Consider the following 15,693-nt stretch of genomic DNA (forward strand, 5'->3'; position numbering starts at 1 on the left):
TTTCCGGCGTGATGGCGGTGGCAGTGTCACCCGGCCGTTAGCGGCGAAAAGAATACTACAGGCGGTGGCAATCATGGTTGCAGGGAATGTATATTATATGTATTTACTTCTATATAATTTTTATTATTAATTAAAAAACCGATGGGTCAAACAAATATTGATTTTTAAGTTATTTTGTTTTTAAATTTAAGGGTACTATTATATTAGGGATGAAATTACTATTTTGCCCTCACATGCTTATCACATGTCATGATTTAACTGACTTTTTAAATGGTCGTTAGTCTAAAGGATGAAAAGCAAGAAAACACGCCATATAAAGGACACCGCCTGAAAGTAAACATTTTAAAGGACCTAATCCGTAAATCAGCTATTTATGTCTAGTTATTAATTGATTTAAATCACGTGTTAGTATTGTTTTGGACATATTATAGTTCATTTTTAAGGATTACGCGAGACAATTTTTTTTAAATAAACTCTTTTAATTTTTAGTTCTGGTAGGATTCGGTTTCGGTATATATATCTTCCATGTCTCTTATTTCAGTGTGCATTCAAAGACCTAGTTCTTCAACGAATCCATGGAGTTCCATCTTTCACAGCTATCAGCCATCACACCAACCACCTATTTATCTTTCATTCTACTAGCTTTCCTACTCCACGTCATCAACAGAAAGATGGCAAAGAGAGGAAAAAACAGAAAACCACCTCAAGCAAAGGGCGCATGGCCTATAATCGGACACCTTCACCTTCTTGGTGGGCCTGAGCTACCTCACAACGTGCTAGGTAACATGGCCGATAAGCACGGTCCTATCTTCACTATCAAGCTCGGTGTTCACCAAGTTTTGGTGGTGAGTAATGCAGACATAGCTAAGGAGTGCTTTACCACAAATGACAAGGCCTTTGCTAGTCGACCCAAAGCAACGGCAGTAGAACTCATGGCCTACAACTATGCCGTGTTTGGCTTTGCTCCGTACGGAGATTACTGGCGAAAAATGCGCAAGATAATCGTGCTTGAGGTTCTTTCTCAACAACGAGTTGAGTCTCTTGAGCATGTTCGGGTTTCAGAGCTTAGAGCATCCGTTACGGATATATATGAAGCTTGGATAAACAACAAAAGGTGTAGCAATTCGGGTAAGGTGAAGGTGGATATGAGTCAATGGTTGGGGAACTATTTATTAAACATTTTAGTAAGGATTAATTCAGGAAGGAGGTTGTCTTCCAACAATGAAGAAGGAGTTCGATTTCAAAGGGTAGTAAGGAAGTTTTTCGAGTTATTAGGGGCATTTGTGGTATCTGATTATATCCCTTATCTTAAATGGGTGGATACAAGAAAGCAATGAAGCAGACAGGGAAAGAGTTGGACATGTTTTTTGAGCAATGGTTAAAGGAACGTAGATTGATACATGGAGGATCAGCACAGGAACTTGAAGGCAGCCAAGTGTTCATAGATGTGCTCATTAAAATTCTTCAAGATGCCTCAGAAGACGAATTTCCTGATGTTGACCATGATATAATTATAAAATCCACATGCCTAGTAAGTGTGTATCATGCAAACATATATAGTTCATTAACTGTTGTATATTCGAAGCTAGGTTATAAGCTTTTCAATGTGTTAATGAACCACGAACCGACTAGACCAAACCAAAGAAAGTCATGGTTTGGTATTAATGGTTTGAAACTTGAAATCAGTTGTGTAAATTGAACCGGTGATGAAATTATCGTTTATTTATTTCATTTTAGGAGTATGAAGTATGGTCTTTGAAAACTTAATAGAAAATTATGCTTTTGAGAAAAATAATTTTTTTGGTCTCAAACCGTTAAATCATAAAAGCATAAGAACGACGGTTCTTTTGTCATTTTTTAAAACCGTGGTTAGCAGTTCGAAACAAAACTTTTATCAAACCCAGCTGAACTAGACAGTAAACATTCTTAGTTGATATATGCATTGCTAATATACATTGAATGTTACAGCAACTACTAGCAGCAGGCTTGGACACAACAGCAATAACATTAACATGGGCTTTGTCTTTGCTGCTAAACAACCCAAAATCAATAGAAATCGCCCAACATGAAATTAATGAGCATGTTGGAAAGGACAGACTGGTAGAGGAATCGGACTTGAAGAATTTAGTCTACCTAGATGCCATCATCAAAGAAACATTTCGTTTATTCCCAGCTGGACCTCTTTCTGTTCCTCACGAATCCATTGAGGAATGTATTGTGGGTGGCTACAACATCCCAATAGGAACACGTTTGCTAGTAAATCTTAAGAAAATGCATCGTGATCCTAATGTGTGGTCAGAACCAGATAAATTTCAGCCAGAAAGATTTTTGAAGACTAAAAAGGATATCGATGCAAAAGGAAAACATTTTGAATTGCTTCCATTTGGTGGTGGTAGAAGAATATGTCCTGGTGTTTCGTTTGCCCTGCAGGCTTTGCATTTAACTTTAGCAAGTTTGATACAACAGTTCACACTTAAAAATCCAACAAATGAACCTATTGATATGAGGGAGAGCCATGGGTTGAGTAGCAGCAAAGAAACACCACTTGAGGTTCTCGTTGCCCCTCGTTTGTCCTCTAATATGTATCATGTAGGATCATGAATTATCGCATTTAGATCGTCTACAAACGCCACTCCAGCAACAATATATTTCGTACTAAAGGCGCAACTTATATATGTTTTATTAATATGTAATAAAGTAATGTGGTGTGTTTGGTTAATCTTAGGGCCGGTTTTTGGGCCGTGCAGCCCGTGCAGTGGCACGAGGCCCAAATTTTCTGAGGGCCCAATAGCTTTAAATTTTATTATACCTTGTTTAATATGAAGAGCCCAATTAAAAAAACACCCTATTATACCCAAGCAGGCAAGCAACGATCTATTGGAGGCTGAACGAGAATTCTTGGAATAGAAAGTATTCAAGGTAATCAGGTATGATACTATGAATGATTTTTAATTTTTTATTACTTTGCATCAAGAAGCTTGTCACACCCGGCCCTGAACGGCGGAAACAGCCGGGCGCGCGCGAGTGGGGATTGATACTTAAGCACGGGCCATTGCAAACATTCAAGATAAGATTTTCATTGCGCATGAAATGTTTAATACAAATACATTACATTGTTTAAAAATTACATAAAATCATCCAAGTATAAAAACTGTTGAAGATTTCCACGCCATATCCCCTTGCGCGGCGAGAACAACCACGCGCATCGAAGGGATAGAACTAAAATCTTCCAAAAAGCTAGTTTTAGATGTTCAGCGTGAGGTGCTCTAAGTGTGACTCCATGCGCTACTTAGTTATCTCCTGAAAGACACGTAAAACATTTGAATCAGTATAAACTGAGTGAGTTCACAAGTTTTAGTAACTTGATAAATCGTATTGCATCATAATCTTGATAAAAATCATTCTGAAACATAATTCTGATAGCATCATTAAAACACATGCTTGGTAAAACATAGTTCTATCAACATATTCTGATAAAATCGTTCCGCGGGTTACGCGCGAACATTTCTGGGAACTGTGCTCGTCTGTGTAAGTGGCGCTGCCACTACGAGCGAAACAAGTAATACTGTCCCGCGGGTTACGCGCGGACACTTCTGAAAAATCGTGCTCGTCTGTGTAAGTGGCGCTGCCACTACGAGCGAATAATACCGTCCCGCGGGTTACGCGCAGACGTTGTGCCGGAAAACAAGGCGCTCGTCTGCGTAAGAGGAGCGACCTCTACGAGCGGGCTCAAACCCATAGTACTGCCCCATGACCATACTAGGCACTCGTCTGTGTAAGAGGTGCGACCCCTACGAGTGGGCGGATCAAACCAGCAGTCCCTACCCTTAGAGTTCCAATGGTAAAGTGATCACTTACTCGAATTCTGGCGCACATACATTGTAAACCAAAGATAACCGTTTGCATTGCTCATCATGAAACATAATTTAAACATAATCGTTTACATAACTTGTAAGTATACCATGATAAATCGTAATTTAAGTACGTGTCCCTCGCCCCGAAAACAGTTTAAAAATAGTGAAAACAGTGAAAATAGGGGCTGTGAGACTCACCTGTGGTTCTTGTTAAGGGATTAAATCGAGATTCGGGTTTTCTTGGTGTTGGCCTTTGAATTGAAGGTCTAGAATACGATTAAGAAGTATATATATTAAGATCAAGAAATAGGAGAATATAAGGGTTGGAAGGTAGATCTCAAGGTTATATTCTCGGCTTACCTAGTAACAGGATCGGATGGTTGGGAGATGATTAGTGCAAGTTTGCAGTTCTTAAGAGAGAAGTTTGAAGTGTGTTTGGGTGATAACTTAGGTTACATATTTATAGTCAAACTCAAGGGAACACAATCCCTTGCTTTAGGGGATTGTAATCTTTTCATATCTAGGTGTAATGATGATAAAGTATGGAAATTATTATTATTTATTTAAAAGTGGAGTAGTGGATAAAAGATTTTGATTTGATTTGGTCAGGACATGCAGGTCTGGGGTTGGTGAGAATAGGGTGGCTGACAGTTGACTTTTCATGTTACAGTGTGCTTTTTCAGGTACTTTTGTCAGTGTACAGTAAAAAGTGGAAAATCTCTGAAACACGCTACTGTTTCCTTTTGGGCGGGAGTAATCTCCTTACGTCTGGAGAATAGACTGAGTGTTCTGTGCGTATCACTTTGTGCGCATAGCTTTCTGCGTGAAGGACATTTCTTTGCTGCGGGTAGGCACGTAACCTTCTCGCAGTTAGGGACATTGAGTTTCATTTGTAGATTCTCCAGGTGGTCTTGGTATTTCAACATAGTGATCAGTTATGTTGAAGTCAATTCCATCTTGGAGCTTCAGACAAACTAGCTCTCAATGTTCCCGCCATGCGGGGAGGTTAGTTCCCTTCCGCACGCGCATAAACGATTTAGGATGCACCCGCCTTAGCATCATGCGGGATGGTCAACCCATTAGACAACATAACGTTAAGGTACATGAAAACATAAAGCCAAAACATTCGCGCATGGCGCATATAACATATGCCCACGCTGGTTCTTAACATGGTGCGCTCGCGCAGGGCGCACATAACAAATGCACGCGCTGATTAACATGGCGCGCTCGCGCAGGACGCACATAACAAATGCACGCGCTGATTCTAACATGGCGCGCTCGCGCAGGGCGCACATAACAAATGCACGCGCTGATTCTAACATGGCGCGCTCGCGCAGGGCGCACATAACAAATGCACGCGCTGTTTCTAATATGGCGCGCTCGCGCAAGGCGCATATGACATAATTACCTAATATTTAGGTTGATTACTTGGTTTAAGGGATTGGGAATTTACCGGGTGTCACATTCTCTCCCTGTTAAGCGAATTTCGTCCCGAAATTTAGGAGACGTTGCTGGCAGAAGCCATGCTCTGAAAGAGGTGTGGGTATTTCTGGCGCATTTGATCTTCTCTTTCCAAGTGAATTCAGGCCCACGCCTTGAGTTCCATTGCACCTTTACTAACTTAATTCGACTTCTGCGCAACTTTTTTTCTTTCCAATCGGTTACGGCTATAGGCTCTTCTACGAAGTGCAGTTGTTTGTCGATGTGAATCTCTTCCAACGGTAAAATCAACGTTTCATCAGATAAACACTTTTTGAGGTTGGACACATGAAACGTATCATGAACTCCACTGAGTTCGGCGGGTAAACGGAGTTTATAAGTAACCGGACCGATCCTTTCCAGGATCTCAAATGGTCCGATGAAGCGCGGATTCAACTTTCCTCGCTTGCCGAAACGGGGGACTCCTTTCCATGGAGAGACTTTCAAAAGTACTTTACCCCCTACTTGAAATTCCAATGGTTTCCTTCGCACATCTGCGTAGCTCTTCTGTCTATCGCGCGCTGTCTTAAGGCGATCCCTTATCTGAAAAATCTTGTCTGTTGTTTCTTGGATCAATTCTGGACCAGTCATTTGCTTGTCACCCACTTCAGCCCAGCACAGTGGGGATCTACACTTGCGCCCATACAAAGCTTCAAACGGCGCAGCCTTGAGGCTTGTGTGATAGCTGTTGTTGTAAGAAAATTCAACCAATGGGAGATGAGTATCCCAGCTACCTCCGAAATCGATTGCGCACGCGCGTAGCATATCTTCCAATGTCTGGATTGTTCGCTCGCTTTGCCCATCCGTTTGAGGATGATATGCCGTACTCATGTCAAGACGAGTACCTAAAGCCCCTTGTAACGATCTCCAAAATCTTGAGGTGAACCGACTATCTCTATCAGAAATGATGGACACTGGGACTCCATGTTTTGAAACTACTTCTCGAATATACAATCGGGCTAACTTTTCCATCTTATCGGTTTCCTTGATCGGCAGGAAGTGCGCTGACTTAGTTAGCCGATCCACAATAACCCAGATCGTGTCGTAACCCCCAGGTGTCCTTGGCAGTTTGGTGATGAAGTCCATAGAGATTTGTTCCCACTTCCACATGGGAATTTCTGGCTGTTGAAGCAACCCCGACGGCTTCTGGTATTCAGCCTTTACCTTCGAACACGTCAGGCACTTACTGACATACGTCGCGATGGCGCCTTTAAGATTGGGCCACCAATACAGCGCTTTAACATCATGGTACATCTTGTCTGCGCCAGGATGTACGGAATACCGTGTCTTGTGAGCTTCGTTTAATACTTGCTCGCGCAATCCTCCCCTGAGAGGGACCCATATGCGGTTAGCAAAATATCGAGTGTCGTTCTCTTTGAGCTCCAAATCCTTAATCATACCCCCAAGGGATTCGTTTTTAACAAACTCTGGTTTCAAGGCTTCTTGCTGAGCGTCTCGGATGCGGGTAGAGAGATCTGCGTGAATGGTCAACCTTAGAGCCTTGACTCGCAGCGTTTTTATTCGCTCCTTCCTACTTAGCGCGTCTGCTACCACATTCGCCTTTCCAGGGTGGTACTTAATTTCACAATCATAATCATTCAACAACTCCACCCATCTTCGTTGCCTCATGTTTAAATCCTTTTGATCAAATATATGTTGAAGGCTCTTGTGATCCGTAAAAATTATACACTTTGTACCATAGAGGTAATGGCGCCAAATCTTTAGCGCGAAGACAACCGCTCCAAGTTCCAGATCATGCGTTGTGTAGTTCTTTTCATTGGTCTTGAGTTGGCGCGAGGCATACGCTATGACTTTGTCTCGCTGCATAAGGACACATCCGAGTCCCTGATGTGAAGCGTCGCAGTAAACGACAATGTCATCCGTCCCCTCGGGCAGAGACAGAATTGGCGCACTACATAACTTCTGTTTTAACATTTGAAATGCTGTTTCCTGATTTTCGCCCCAAACAAACTTCTTGTCTTTCTGAGTTAGCGCGGTCAGTGGTAGAGCTATCTTGGAGAAGTTCTCAATGAAGCGTCGATAGTAGCCAGCTAGTCCTAGGAATTGCCTCACCTCAGTTGGGGTTTTTGGCGCTTCCCAGTTTTCGATGGCCTTGACTTTGGAAGGATCAACGTGTATTCCTTTCTCGTTTACAACGTGACCGAGAAAATGAACTTCTCTAAGCCAAAACTCGCACTTGGAAAACTTCGCATACAACTTTTCTTTCCTCAACAATTCCAAAATCAATCTCAGGTGTTGCGCATGCTCGGCCTTGGTCCGAGAGTAAATCAGAATATCATCTATAAACACAATCACAAACTTGTCCAAGTATGGTTTGCACACGCGGTTCATCAGATCCATGAATACAGCCGGCGCATTAGTTAGCCCGAAGGGCATCACTAAGAACTCATAATGGCCGTATCTAGTTCGGAAGGCTGTTTTCGGCACATCTTCCTCATGGACCCTAAGTTGGTGGTATCCTGACCGTAGATCTATCTTTGAATAATAACTGGATCCCTGCAACTGGTCAAATAAGTCGTCAATCCTCGGTAAAGGGTACCGATTCTTGACTGTCAGCTTGTTCAGCTCCCTGTAGTCAATACACATCCGGAAGGAACCATCCTTCTTCTTAACAAACAGTACTGGAGCTCCCCAAGGTGAAAAGCTTGGGCGTATGAAACCCTTATCCAATAGTTCCTGTAACTGATTGGATAGCTCTTGCATCTCGGATGGAGCTAATCGATAAGGCGCTCGAGCTACTGGCGCAGCTCCTGGGACTAAATCAATACGAAATTCTACTTGTCGCGGCTACGGCAATCCGGGCAAATCTTCAGGAAAAACTTCTGGAAATTCGCGCACTACTGGTAAGTCTTCAATTCTTCGCTCATCTCCTTTTTTCTCTACGACATGCGCCAGGAAGGCGTAGCACCCTTTCCTTAGGCACTTGCGCGCCTTTAGGCACGAAATCAGTTTTGTCGCAACTCCCCTTCTTTCCCCTTGAATTACCAAGGTTTCTTCGTTCAACAGTGGGATCCGAACCTGCTTCTCATGGCAAATAACTTCCGCGCGGTTCTCGACTAACCAATCCATACCTACCACGATGTCAAAACTTCCCAAGTCTATTGGCAACAAGTTAATATTGAACCCGTGACCTCCCATGACTATAACACATTGTTCAGTTCTTTCGTTCGCGCATAACTGCCTACCATTGGCTAGTTCTATAGTATAAGGCGTGTCTAGCCTACTGGTTGCTAGGCCTAGGGAGTCTTTAAACTCAGCGGATATAAAACTTAGGTCAGCGCCAGTATCAAATAAGACAGATGCAAAATGTCCGTTAAGCAAAAACGTACCGGTTACCACATTCGGCTCTTCTTTAGCTTCGCCTGCGCCGATCACAAAAGCTCTCCCGCGAGCTTGGTTTCCCTTTTGCGGGCAATCCCGACTAAAATGCCCTGGCTTCCCGCATGCGTAGCAGTTGTCGCTTGCTCCAGCTTCTCTGACACGACAATTCATCGTCTTGTGCCCTGGTCTGCCACATTTGGCGCATTCGATTCTTGCGCATTCACCCTCGTGGTGATACTTGCATTTGTTGCACCATGGGCGAGGCCCGTTGTATCCTTTCCTTGATGGCTCCGCGGCTTGGATCGCGTAAACCCTTGCGCTTTCCTGCTTCTTGAACGGTGGCTGCTTGGAGTCGGACCCTCGGTGGTGAGAGTTCCATTTCCTCTTGGAGTCAGAGGTTCGCTGCTCGTTTCCGCGCGTAGTCAACATACCCGCACGGACCGTATCCCTTGTAAGGGTGATGGCCCGCGCTACCGCCTCATCAAAGGTTGGAGGCGCTGCGGCGTTGAGCGGAACCCTAACAACAGGAGGTAACCCAAAAATATACCTCTCGATCTTCTTTTCCTCCGTGTTTGCCATGTCTGGTACCAACTGGCAAAGCTCGTTGAACCGGTTGTTGTAGGCGTCGATATCCGTTCCTACCATGGTGTGGTTCCAGAATTCCTGCTGCAGACTCTGGATTTCTGCGCGAGAGCAGAACTTTCTCATCATCATTTCCTTCAGTTCTTCCCAGGTCTTGTGAAGAGCAACTTCTCGCCCCAAAGTCTTCACTTGAAGTTTCCACCAAGACGAAGCTGCTTCTTGGAACATGCATGTCGCGTAAAGAACCTTCTGGTTCTCACTACATCTGCTAATGGAGAGAACTGTCTCCATCTTGTCAATCCAGTTGTAGAGCCCAATGGCCCCTTCGGTACCCTTGAATGGCCAAGGCCTACAGGCCATAAATGTCTTATAGGAGCACCCTTTGTCCAAGGCTCCTGAATCGGGTTCTGGGGTCTCGTTCTGACGACCCTGACTTGATTCGGCCTTGCTGGCCTCATGTGTCGCAATCGCATGCGCGATTATTTCCGCGAGTTCCTCGGGTGTCATGGTAATTCCCTTGGCTCTGGTTGGAGGCATTCTCGCTTTAAAAGAGTGAAAATATATTAAACTTAGCGCATGTACTCTGAGCACATAATGTTCTTTATCTTTATTCACTAGACACTGTGTGACCCGTGTTCCTAAGTGTGTGTATAGTTTCTTTTGAAAATATTTTCTTTGAAAAAAAAAATATTTCATGCGATTCCCCAACGGTTATAGTCTAGGTTAAAACTTCTTTTCCTAGTTCGCTATAACCAGTGCTCTGATACCAATCTGTCACACCCGGCCCTGAACGGCGGAAACAGCCGGGCGCGCGCGAGTGGGGATTGATACTTAAGCACGGGCCATTGCAAACATTCAAGATAAGATTTTCATTGCGCATGAAATGTTTAATACAAATACATTACATTGTTTAAAAATTACATAAAATCATCCAAGTATAAAAACTGTTGAAGATTTCCACGCCATATCCCCTTGCGCGGCGAGAACAACCACGCGCATCGAAGGGATAGAACTAAAATCTTCCAAAAAGCTAGTTTTAGATGTTCAGCGTGAGGTGCTCTAAGTGTGACTCCATGCGCTACTTAGTTATCTCCTGAAAGACACGTAAAACATTTGAATCAGTATAAACTGAGTGAGTTCACAAGTTTTAGTAACTTGATAAATCGTATTGCATCATAATCTTGATAAAAATCATTCTGAAACATAATTCTGATAGCATCATTAAAACACATGCTTGGTAAAACATAGTTCTATCAACATATTCTGATAAAATCGTTCCGCGGGTTACGCTGCGAACATTTCTGGGAACTGTGCTCGTCTGTGTAAGTGGCGCTGCCACTACGAGCGAAACAAGTAATACTGTCCCGCGGGTTACGCGCGGACACTTCTGAAAAATCGTGCTCGTCTGTGTAAGTGGCGCTGCCACTACGAGCGAATAATACCGTCCCGCGGGTTACGCGCAGACGTTGTGCCGGAAAACAAGGCGCTCGTCTGCGTAAGAGGAGCGACCTCTACGAGCGGGCTCAAACCCATAGTACTGCCCCATGACCATACTAGGCACTCGTCTGTGTAAGAGGTGCGACCCCTACGAGTGGGCGGATCAAACCAGCAGTCCCTACCCTTAGAGTTCCAATGGTAAAGTGATCACTTACTCGAATTCTGGCGCACATACATTGTAAACCAAAGATAACCGTTTGCATTGCTCATCATGAAACATAATTTAAACATAATCGTTTACATAACTTGTAAGTATACCATGATAAATCGTAATTTAAGTACGTGTCCCTCGCCCCGAAAACAGTTTAAAAATAGTGAAAACAGTGAAAATAGGGGCTGTGAGACTCACCTGTGGTTCTTGTTAAGGGATTAAATCGAGATTCGGGTTTTCTTGGTGTTGGCCTTTGAATTGAAGGTCTAGAATACGATTAAGAAGTATATATATTAAGATCAAGAAATAGGAGAATATAAGGGTTGGAAGGTAGATCTCAAGGTTATATTCTCGGCTTACCTAGTAACAGGATCGGATGGTTGGGAGATGATTAGTGCAAGTTTGCAGTTCTTAAGAGAGAAGTTTGAAGTGTGTTTGGGTGATAACTTAGGTTACATATTTATAGTCAAACTCAAGGGAACACAATCCCTTGCTTTAGGGGATTGTAATCTTTTCATATCTAGGTGTAATGATGATAAAGTATGGAAATTATTATTATTTATTTAAAAGTGGAGTAGTGGATAAAAGATTTTGATTTGATTTGGTCAGGACATGCAGGTCTGGGGTTGGTGAGAATAGGGTGGCTGACAGTTGACTTTTCATGTTACAGTGTGCTTTTTCAGGTACTTTTGTCAGTGTACAGTAAAAAGTGGAAAATCTCTGAAACACGCTACTGTTTCCTTTTGGGCGGGAGTAATCTCCTTACGTCTGGAGAATAGACTGAGTGTTCTGTGCGTATCACTTTGTGCGCATAGCTTTCTGCGTGAAGGACATTTCTTTGCTGCGGGTAGGCACGTAACCTTCTCGCAGTTAGGGACATTGAGTTTCATTTGTAGATTCTCCAGGTGGTCTTGGTATTTCAACATAGTGATCAGTTATGTTGAAGTCAATTCCATCTTGGAGCTTCAGACAAACTAGCTCTCAATGTTCCCGCCATGCGGGGAGGTTAGTTCCCTTCCGCACGCGCATAAACGATTTAGGATGCACCCGCCTTAGCATCATGCGGGATGGTCAACCCATTAGACAACATAACGTTAAGGTACATGAAAACATAAAGCCAAAACATTCGCGCATGGCGCATATAACATATTCCCACGCTGGTTCTTAACATGGTGCGCTCGCGCAGGGCGCACATAACAAATGCACGCGCTGATTAACATGGCGCGCTCGCGCAGGACGCACATAACAAATGCACGCGCTGATTCTAACATGGCGCGCTCGCGCAGGGCGCACATAACAAATGCACGCGCTGATTCTAACATGGCGCGCTCGCGCAGGGCGCACATAACAAATGCACGCGCTGTTTCTAATATGGCGCGCTCGCGCAAGGCGCATATGACATAATTACCTAATATTTAGGTTGATTACTTGGTTTAAGGGATTGGGAATTTACCGGGTGTCACAAAGCTGGAACTGGAGACGTGTGTACAATTAATCAAATTAACAAAAACCAAAAAAAACAAAAAACAATATGTTATATGTGTGTACATCAGCGTTGCTTTTATTTAAGGCATACCTTAATTATGATTTTTTTAATGCATAATTTTTAATTACTTTTTGTTAATTTTATGCTTGTAAAATTGAAATTTGATTTTAGGTATAGTTAAACTTGAAGTATAATTTTCATTGATGTATGCTTCAAGTGGGTTTTTGATACAAAATTGTATTTTGTTATAATACAAAAGTGTGTTTTTTGTGACGACTGTCTCATGTCTGACACCTCGTTCATCTCTTTGAAGATGGAATTTTTTTTTTACTATTAACTTTTTTGAGAGAGTATTTTGATGAGACTTCAAGTGTAGAAGAAGTTACATTTTCACCTGAGGAGGATTTCAAAGTCAATTACTTTTTATGCATTGTTGATCAAGCTATAGTTTCTCTTGAAACAAAATTCGATCAATACCAAAATTTTGAAAAAATATTTGGTTTTTTGTTTCCTAAAAAGTTAAAGACACTTAATGAAAAAGATCTTAAGTCTTTTTGTTATCGTCTCCAAGATGCATTGAAATATAAAGAAGAATCAGACGTCGATGCTAATGAACTTTATTTGGAGTTGAAGTTGATTGAGACATTCTTACCGAGTCACATTGTTAGCCCTTTTGATGCTTTAAATAATATCAAGTAGCTTGGTCATTTCCCTAATGCTATAAATGCATATAAAGTGCTTTTGACAATTCCGGTCACGATGGCATCGGCCGAAAGAAGCTTTTCAAAATTGAAGTTGTTGAAGTCTTATTTGCGATCGACAATGTCGCAAGAAAGACTTAACGGATTGGCAATGATATCTATTGAAAGTGAAATATTAGAAAGTATGGACTATAAAGACTTGTTCGAGAGCTTTGCTTTCCAAAACGCTAGGAGAGCCTCAAAATTCGCTTAAGTTCAATTATTTTGATACACTACTTTTTTTTTTTGTTTATTTTATAACAGTTGTACTTGTATTGTGGTTTTTTTTAATATATAATCGATTAGTTTATGTTATAAGGAGGAGGCCCAAAATTTGTCTCGCACGAGGCCTAAATTTTTTTTTATCATTTTCGAAGACGGGCCTGGTTAATCTTTATTTAAGGATAGTAAGAACAAAGAGACCTCAATCTCTTATGTGGTTTTTATTTTCCTTTAAATATGTTGTTGAAAGCAATTAAGCTTTCAATTCATATTTTAAACTAGTGATTTCCATAAGTATTTACATTATTATGCATTGTACTGTACGTCAGATTGTGCAGTTATTAAAGTTATTATTAACGATTTCGTTAAAGTTTGCAAACACTAAAAAGTAATTAAGTTGTCTTACAACGGTCTACAAATTCAATCCTGAAAACTATTTAATTAATTTAAACGACATAACATAAATAAACCTCGTGTTTTCCATAATCTAAAGCTTTCCTATATTTGCCATCACAGGTTCCCCCAGTTCCTGTGAGTACTTGTTTTAATTAACTCAAACGACAGAAAGAAATATTATTGAGCTAGAAATTGCTTTGGATCTAGAGACATATTTATCACCACGCAACTCTCCAAGACTCCAACCATCACCACTGCTTTCAATGTTATAACAAATGGCAAGCAGTTCGTGCTTCTTTATTGAAATTGATTTTTTTTTTTGTATAGACATTGTTTTCCTTCAAGATCATGAATCGCGGAGAACTTGTGGGTGCATATTTATGGAGCCCCAATCAAATAAGTTAAAGAATTAAGAAGTGCGCGAAATAGATCTGGACCATTACTAAACTTTGTTGATGGATAAGATCGAGACCATTGACAACGTCGTAAATAAAGAAGATTGCAAATGATTGAAATGACTAAATCGAAAAAGCCTTGGTTTTCTTTTAAACTAGTTTCATAACATAACAATAATCAAACAACTTTAGGTTCTGTTTGGTATGGGGTAATGAAATGGACGACGGAATGAAATGGACAATGGAATGAAATGAGTTATTACCATTCCAATGAGATGTTTGGTTACTACATGGGAATGCAATGAATGATTGCAAAATTTTCAGTAGGTAGGAAAAAAAAGAAAAAATAAAACTAAAATGGTAGTGAGTGGCGGTGGTGGTGGGAGGTAGGTCGCGGTCGTGGCATTGGTGGGCGGTGATGGTGGTGGTGGGTGACGGGAGATAATGGTGGTTGGAGGTGGGTGGGTGGTGGTGGTGTTGGGTGGTGACGGTAACAGTGAAGGTGGCAGGCGGTGGTGGCAATGGCGGCGGTGGGCAACGGTTGATGGTGGCAGCAGACGGGTGGCGGTGGTTAGCGGTTAGCACTAATGATAGCGGTTGGTGGCGGTAACAGCAGCGGTGGACGACAATGGTGGTGGTTGGTGGTGACGCCGGTGGTGGTTGGTGGTGGTGGTGGTGGGTGTTGATGGTGGTGGGTGGTGGTAGTGGGAGGGTGGTGGAGGTGATGTATGGTGAAAGAGGGAATGGAATGAAAAAAAAACATGGGGTATGGATGGAATGAAATTGGGGTATTTTAGAGGAAATGGAATGGACTAGGTAATGGGTCATTCAATTCCTTTAATCAACCAAATACATTTTTCTTCATTCCCTCACAATAAGTCATTCCATTCCGACCTCCATTCTTGCATTCCAAACGCTACCTTAATACTTTATTATTGTTTTTTTAATTATACCATAAAACCAAGACTTTTATTATTTTTTAATTGAGTATACTATGATATATTATATACACTAGATTAGCTACTCGTGTAGCACACGGGTTAGAATAAATAAATTATTTAAATAATTACACAATGCGAAATACAAAAAATATGTTCAAAAGATATAAAGATATATCATATGGTATAATAATTACACGTTACACATATGGAAATAAAAAGTTGTTTAGAAAATTGATAAATCTCTAAATATTTCTTTGTGCACAATATTTTTAGTTTTATTTATAACTTTAATTTCTATGTCAAAACTTAGTAGTTTCACATTGTTTCTGTTTTTAACTTTGGATAATGCAATACATAACTGGTCATGAGTTAAAAAAAATTGTCTCAAAAACAAACTAACCATCTATAACGATTGACCTTATCTTTTATTAATCTTCATTGTAAAAACAAAAATAAAGTGAAAGTTTCATTCTTTGAAATTGATCATTTTATCCAAAGGTATAGGATTTTTTTTTAAAATAAAAGTGTGAGTTTCAATATTACTTTCGGATATGATTTCAGCTTTACAGCACGGTTATCATGTTTTACTTTCACATATAGTTTAGTTT

The 15,693-nt window shown here is 41.4% G+C and overlaps 1 pseudogene across 1 annotated transcript; it reads left to right on the forward strand.

Moving 5' to 3' along the window:
• The first annotated feature begins 572 nt into the window (after positions 1-572).
• On the forward strand, positions 573-13,552 carry LOC143612867 (strychnine-10-hydroxylase-like; annotated as a pseudogene). Its single transcript, XR_013150013.1, has 3 exons — positions 573-1,531; positions 1,969-2,730; positions 13,535-13,552. The product of XR_013150013.1 is annotated as a strychnine-10-hydroxylase-like (transcript).
• Positions 13,553-15,693: the final 2,141 nt, after the last annotated feature.

The sequence above is a fragment of the Bidens hawaiensis genome, unplaced genomic scaffold, assembly GCF_021521415.1.
Source record: "Bidens hawaiensis isolate Kalapana, Puna unplaced genomic scaffold, B.hawaiensis_p1.1 tig00035879_1, whole genome shotgun sequence".
NCBI classification, from domain to species: Eukaryota; Viridiplantae; Streptophyta; class Magnoliopsida; order Asterales; family Asteraceae; genus Bidens; species Bidens hawaiensis.